At 38.0% G+C, this 8,009-nt stretch overlaps 1 pseudogene; it reads right to left on the minus strand.

Annotated features, from left to right (window-relative positions):
• Window positions 1-3,173: 3,173 nt before the first annotated feature.
• Window positions 3,174-7,098, minus strand: LOC111904616 (MDIS1-interacting receptor like kinase 2-like; annotated as a pseudogene).
• Window positions 7,099-8,009: the final 911 nt, after the last annotated feature.

An 8,009-nucleotide genomic window follows, 5' to 3' on the forward strand; every position in this document is an offset into this window, starting at 1 on the left:
AGACGGGGTATGCGTATTCTTGATGTTCCAGTTCTTGTATTGTGACATCCTCATTTTCACGGCCAGAAAAGACCGATTTTGTTTATGCTTTATAAAAATCAGAGTACTTCTTTTCATAAAAATGTTGCGGAATTTGTTCCCAGAAAAAAACATGATAAATACGTTATCAAAACATTTTCGAAGAAACGTATTTTATTTATTTTAAAACGTTTGGGATGTCATTATCAATACAGAAACATAAGCATAAACAGAACTTACTAGTGATCTACATCTCTTTAATCTCTCAGTGTAATGTGACTTCATAACAACACCTGTGACATAAATAAACTGAGTGGGTCAAGTTGGGAAACCTGGTGAGTACATAGGGTTTTCAACCCACAATAATATCATTATTATGTTTAAACAATCAAACAACCAACCCAATTACCCATCCCCATTATCTTCTTTATTATTAAGGATCTACCCTAAGAATCAGCTATTCCTTGTTCATTTATTCCTAAGGAGTATCCTAAGGAATAGGTATCAGCTGGTTTACGGCCGTGAACTCTCAAAGGGATGGTTTTCAATATCAGCTGGTTGATAAATTAGAATACAAAGATGAGTATAAGAGATTAAAGATGAGATCCCATGCTGTTTTGGGGAAGAAGGAAGAGGAAGTTTGGTCTTCTGTCAAGGTTGTCAAAGTGTTGAACATTTCAAGAGAAAGTTTGTTCAAAGGTTTATTGTAGAATTTTCGATACTATGTGGTTAGAGCGAATAATGTGGCATGTGGCTTCTTTGTTGCTGATTATCCTCTGATGAACTTAAATGAACTTATCAATGTAACGAAGATTTTAAGCACTGTTGATGTGTCGAAGCTTCAGGAAAACAACAAGGATGATTTCTTTATTGGGTTTGCTCATATCAAAGTATTCATAAATAATTACTATGATTGCTTGGCAGTGACTGATATCGAACTTGCAATGGCAGTAAATAGAGAGTCGAAGGTTCCACAGTCAATGCTAAAAGGAAATGTTAGTCATAAAGACTATGTTGATGGGGAGATTGTGAATAAGCCTTTGGGAGTTGTTTTCCTTGGAAAGAACAAGAATGGGAAAATGACAAAATTTTTGTTTCAACTTTGTGATGTGGAGAGGTACACAAACTCTCAATATACTAATCTTCTGGTTCGTCTCATCAATTGTAAGAAGAATACTGCAGAAGATAAAGATGAGATTCGAAAGACAATTATCTGGTATATGGAGGTTAGTCGGATACTTCACCAGACCATGAGGATGATGTCATAAGTTCGACACTTCTCACTAAGGGGGAGATTGTAAGGTTCGAAGTATATAGTGAGGTATTGAAGTACATTTAGGTCTAGGTAGTGTCGATGTTGAAGTCAAGTACTTCGAATGTATGTATTATGTAAGGCGGGTTTAGAGGCCGAAGCTTAAATGTTTAGTCCTTACGTATTTTTTGTATGTGTCTATATCACCCTATAAATAGCATAAGTATAGGAGTTGAGAGTAGCTTTTGGAGCTTTTGTGTTTTACTCTCTTGTACTCTTTTGTACTTGTTCAGACGCAATCCACGAGCCAAACATATTTTATTTACATCTGTGTTCTTAACGCATTCAGTTCTTGATTTCGCTCTCAATACTCGATTCAAACACACTACAATGATAAAGAAAAAGCTACCTAGAAAAACCACAATGGCTTTCCAAATCTTGAGGACAAGCTCCCTCTAGAAAAGGAGGGTAATGATATGATCTAGGAAGTTGGCTTCTCCGAGCAACCCAACTACCAGCTCTATCAACCCAACCAGATCAGACTTTGACCCTACCCGTTATGATAATTTGGATGTGAATTTGGCCCAAGATGTGAGCATGCACACAACCGTTTGATGGCAGTAGTGGCAAAGTCTTGAGCTAGTAATAAGGAGCATTTTTAGCAATCACTATATCCATTAGTTTTCATTTTCCAAGTCAATATTCTTGTTCCTTAATTCTACCATCGGTTTAGTTGTTCCTTTGCTATGTAAGTTGTAAGTCATTTTCTTTGTAGGTTATCATAAAATTGTTCCATAAAGACCTTCTCTTCTTAACTTAAATTTATGGGATATTGGCAATCTTGAACTGGCCTTATCAATAACTCAGGAAAGTGCCACACTTTTGGAGTCTAGAAAGTAGGGACAATTAGAATGCCATATCATATGAGATCTCACAATCAGACTCAACTTGAAAAGGAAAAAAATCACACTTTTGCTTGCAACCTTGCTTTAATGTTTGTCATGTAGGATAGTTATGTGATATTTGAGTTGCTCACATAAAACTAACGTAAGTCTATGACATTTCGAATTCAAAATCTACTTGCATAACCACTAGGTCAAAATGTATCACTAACTTATATATGATAATATTGTCTATCACATTCCAAAGCTCATGTTTTCTACAATATAGATCCATATATACAGGGGACATACAAATGCTTTCGTGTCATAGATCGATGAGAATCTGGTGCCAGCCAATCCGACTAAATCCTTGTTAAATTCCTATATCTGTGGAATAATTTTCTTCTTTTGATATTTCTGAAATTGCAACATTTCATTTCCTTCACATATTTTCATTATATATTTATCTTTTTCCTCATTGTCATAATAACAACATAGTGGATTTTATTGACTTTTGTCTGATTTCCTCTATTTTTGTCATATTCTAGTATGCATTGAACAAGCATACTCATATATTGTGTAAAACTCAACTCGTATTTGTATGTTTTTTTTTCTCATATAAATTGTAGAATACTTTTTCTTGTATATAATTAATTTACTAATGTGATTTTACTAACTTTTACATTTACTGGAAATCCAAATGATGGAAAATATTCTTTATAACTTTTACTTGAAAACAAAACATGATGAAAAGTCGCAAAATTATAGATGAAACTTCTCCTGAAGAATTGATGGAATGGTAAGTTGCTAATACTCAATTTTCCAACAGTGAGTTTCTAAAAGGATAGCAATGTTCACTGACTTATTTCTTTATCTACTACATAATGATAGAAGAAAACATATGATCAGAAATTTCTTAACCAGGAGGCATTCAAATGAATACACCTAATGAGGAGGCATATAGGGAACTTGACACAAGTAAAGACATTGAAAGTACACTATATCAGGCAAGAGATTTCAATTCAACGCAGATCCTTCATTAATAGATTTGAAACTTGGCGCATTGTTGGCCTTTCATGTGGATTGGAGTTCAAACATGTTCTTGAGATCCTCAAAACTAACTGAACTTGTTTCTCAACTTGGGATGAGGGAGGAGGCATCCAACTATCTCCCACATTTGTTGGAACAAGATAATCAACAGACAATGTTGGTAAAAATGTTATGAGTTCTCCAGGGTGCTTTCCCATGACCACTTCTAGTGCAACAACTCCAAAGCTATAAACATCACATTTCTCGGTTGCCACCATCGTATAAGCAAGTTCTACATCCGAAGAAACATAACATAAAAACAAAAAAGGTGATATCAACCCCACAAGATTCCAACATGAAACTTGAGAATATGTAGAACTAACATCAGAAGAGTACGTTACCTGGTGCGATATAACCATAGGTACCAGCAACTGAGGTCCAGTTGGATGAGTCTAGCTTTAAAAGCTTGGATGTGCCAAAATCAGAAATATGAGCCTCATAATCAGAATCAAGAAGGATGTTGGTAATGGAAATGTCTCTATGAATTATAGGAGGTGAGCAGTCGTGATGCATATATGCCAAACCATTAGCTACACCCTTTACAACATTTACCCTTTTCAACCAATCCAATTCTTTTGCTAAGACACCGCTTCTTAAGATTGATTCAAGACATCCCTTTTCAAGGTATTCATAAATCAAAAATGATTGGCGGGCATGGGAGCAATATCCATAGAGTTTCACTATGTTTCGATGCCTTATGTTTGTTAATGCTTGTACCTCATTAAAGAAACCATTATGATCAGCCTCCTCAACTGATATCAATGAATGAATTTTCTTGACTGCTCATACATTGTTAGGTTGTAGCTCTGCTTTGTACACAATGCCGCATCCTCCAATCCCAATACAATATGCTTCATCAAAATCATTTATTGCCTTCATGATTTCGTCATAAACTACATTTCCATCAAAACTTGTTATGGAGAAAAAATCATGACCTTCTACGTCCGACTGTTTCTGTGGAGCAACTTTTTTCCGTTGTCGATGAGCAATGATTCCACACATGAACAAGCCAAGTAAAACTACCCCAATAAGGGGGAGCATAATTACAAGGATCAGCCTATGATGAAATGCGTCATTTTTCTTCTTCTTAATTTGTCTTGCACATTGATCTAACCCTATAAAATTTCCACACAAACCTGGATTGCCTTGTATGGACGCATTCACAAAGTTAGTGCTAGAAGGAACCGGACCTTTGAGCTCATTGTAAGATAGGTTGATATCAATCCCACTAGGCAAACTTGTAAAGTATCAGGAATAGTATCAGATAGTCTATTGTGAGAGATCCAAGTTTTGCAAACTTTTCAAACTTTGAACTTCAGACGGTATCTCTTTGATGAGCAAATTGTGAGATAAATCAAGTTTGGTAAGTTGACCTAATTTACCGATCTCAGATGGGATTTTTTCACTGAGGTTGTTATTACTAAGATTCAAGTAGTAGAGGCCTGCCCAATAACCAATACTTTTGGAATCAACCCATTCAATATATTTTTGGATAGATCAAGAGCAAGGAGATGATGCAGTGATCCGAGCTCCTGTGGTATAATACCCGAAAGTTGATTATCAGACAAGTACAAGTACAACATGCTTTTCGTCTTCTCAAACTCCCTTGGGATCTCACCAACCAAACTATTTGAAGAAAGATCAAGTCTTTGTAGTTGAGTTGAATTTGCAAACTCTGGTGGTATGCTACCACTGATGTTGTTATAGGCCATCACTAAGGATGTCAAATTCTTGCATTTACTCCAATTTTGAGAAAGCTGCCCGTGAAAATTATTGTGACTGACATTAAGATAATTTAAGATTGGATAAACACCAAAACTATTTGATATATCTCCACTGAATTGATTTTGATCAAACTGAGCCCTTATTAAGCTAAAACAATTCTTTAAGCCTCTTGAAATAGAACCAGTGAGTTGATTGCCATTAACTATTAACAACTGAAGCTTTCCCCCATTGCACAGATCTTCGGGTAAATGGCCAGACAATTGATTATTGTACATTTGTAGGTGAAACAATTCTAGGCTTCCTAATCCCTGTGGAATTGTACCAAATAATTTATTCTCATTGAGGTACAGATACTGTAGGTTGCTGAGGTTTGCTAGTGTTGAAGGAATAGAACCACTAATCTGATTGTTGCCAATCCCAAGCACAGTGAGAGACTCCAAATTACCAAGTTTAATAGGAATGGGACCAGATAATTTATTGTGATGGACGTACATATGCTGTAAGTTGCTTAGATTTGATAGTGATGAAGAAATAGTACCTATAAGTTGATTGTGGTTCACCCTAAGATCAATAAGAGATTTCAAATTCCCAAGTTCAATAGGAATGGGACCAGATAATTTATTCTTAAAAAGGTACATATTTTGTAGGTTGCTGAGGTTTGCTACTGATGAAGGAATAGAACCACTAAGTTGATTGTGGCTCACATTAAGATCAGTGAGAGACTTCAAATTCCCAACTTCGATAGGAATTGGACCAGAGAGTTGATTATGATCCAAATAAAAGATATTCAAAGATGTCAAATCACCCAATGATGAAGGAATTTGACCTGAAAGTTTATTGTTATACAGATAGAGATGAACGAACTTTGTTAAATTTCCCAGTGTTGGAGGCAATTCTCCTTGAAGAAAATTGTCAGAAAATTGAAGCTTATAGAGAGAGGTTAATTAGTTGACCGATCTTTTGTGGTATGTATAATTACAAAAGAATCGATGCCTTTCACTGATAAAGGAGGGGATTAAATACCCAATGTACAGAGAGATTACAGGAGGAAATTGGGAAAAATCTAGGCTAAATAAGGAAGTACTAATTTACATTAATTACACAGTAAATATAAGATCGGAAATATACAGGAGGTGTATATTTTGGTTAATACTCCCCCGCAGTCGAATGGTTGGCTGGCCGAATAGAGAGACTGGAACGGAAGCGGGTGAATAGCTGACGGGGTAATCCCTTGGTAAATATATCTGCGTATTGGTAATCAGCAGGGACATGTAGAACGCGAAGGGAACCCATGCGAACTTTTTCGCGAACGAAATGGATGTCAATCTCAATATGCTTCGTGTGTTGGTGCTGAATTGGGTTTTGAGTAAGATATACAGCTGAAATATTGTCACAATAAATAATCGTTGCCTGGCGAAGCAGAAGATGGAGCTCGAGGAGTAAGTTGAGTAGCCATATAGTTTCAGCTGCGGCGTTGGCAACGCCTTTGTACTCGGCTTCGGCACTGGACCGAGAGATAGTTGGTTGTCGTTTGGACGACCATGAAATGAGATTATCACCGAGAAATACACAATAGCCGGATGTGGACCGTCGAGAGTCGGGACATCCCCCCCAATCTGCGTCGGAGTATGCAGTGAGTTTTGTAGATTTGGAGGGAGAAATATGGAGTCCATAATGATGGGTGCCTTGGAGGTATCGTAGAATACGTTTCAGAAAGTTAAAATGTGGATCGAGAGGGGCATGCATAAAGAGGCATACTTGTTGGACAGCATACGCAATGTCGGGGCGAGTGAAGGTTAAGTACTGTAATGCTCCAGTGAGGCTGCGATATAGAGTCGTGTCTTGCATTAGGTTGCCGGAAGTTGTGCTGAGTTTAGAGTTAGTGTCAATAGGAGTGTCACAAGGTTTACATTGTTGCATGTTCGCCCGGTGAAGAATATCATCCACATATTGTTCTTGGGTAAGAAATAATCCTCCATTTTGATGTTTCACTTGGATGCCGAGGAAGTGATGAAGAGGCCCAAGGTCCGACATAGCAAACTCTTTGGATAATAGAGTGATGAAGTGTCGAAGAGTTGTGTCGTCAGAAGCGGTCAAGACGATGTCATCCACATAAAGAAGAAGATATGCCATTTTTGTGCCTCGTTGGAAGACAAAAAGAGAGGTATCACTTTTGGTGCTTTTAAAACCACATGTGTGAATGAATGTTGCAAAGCGATGATACCAAGCTCTCGGGGCTTGTTTAAGCCCGTATAAAGATTTTCATAACCGACAAACATGTGTTGGGTGTTGTGTGTCCGTGAAACCAGGGGGTTGGAACATATACACAGTCTCGTTGAGATTCCCATGTAAGAATGCATTCTTTACATCTAGTTGGTTTATAGGCCATGATCGGGAAATGGCAAGACTAAGAACTGTATGGATTGTGGAAGGTTTTACTACGGGACTGAATGTTTCATTGCAGTCTACTCCGACTTGTTGGCATTTTCCATTAATGACTAAGCATGCTTTATATCATGCAAGAGTCCCGTTTGCATGAAATTTGTGCCGGTATATCCACATACAACATATGACATGAGCCTCGGGGGGACGAGGTACAAGTTCCCATGTGTTGTTATCTATTAGAGCTCTATGTTCATCGATCATGGTGGAGTACCAGTTTGGATCAGATAGGGCATGTTTGTGGGATTTGGGAAGAGGTGAAATGGTGGAGGTGTTAGTGTTGGTGTTGGTGTGAAGGTTGAGTGGTGGGTTTGGTTTGGTGATTCCAGCTTTGGAGCGGGTGGTCATGGGATGACAGGATGTAGGTGGGGGTGGCGGAGGTGGAGGGGTTGGTTCGGTTCGCCGGGAGTAAGTAAATGGGTAGTATGAGGGTGGGGCAGGGGTAGGTAGGGACGAAGTAGTGTCGGGGGTTTGGTTGGAAGAGGGAGAGGAAAAAGTGGTTTCGGTGGGAGCGGAGATTGATGTGGTTGGTGGGTGGAAGAGGAGAGGAGAGGGTTCTGTTTCAAGGAAAGAGTAATTGTGTGGTGGGTTTAGTGTGTCAG

This window comes from Lactuca sativa, chromosome 3 (genome assembly GCF_002870075.4).
Source record: "Lactuca sativa cultivar Salinas chromosome 3, Lsat_Salinas_v11, whole genome shotgun sequence".
Lineage (NCBI taxonomy): Eukaryota > Viridiplantae > Streptophyta > Magnoliopsida > Asterales > Asteraceae > Lactuca > Lactuca sativa.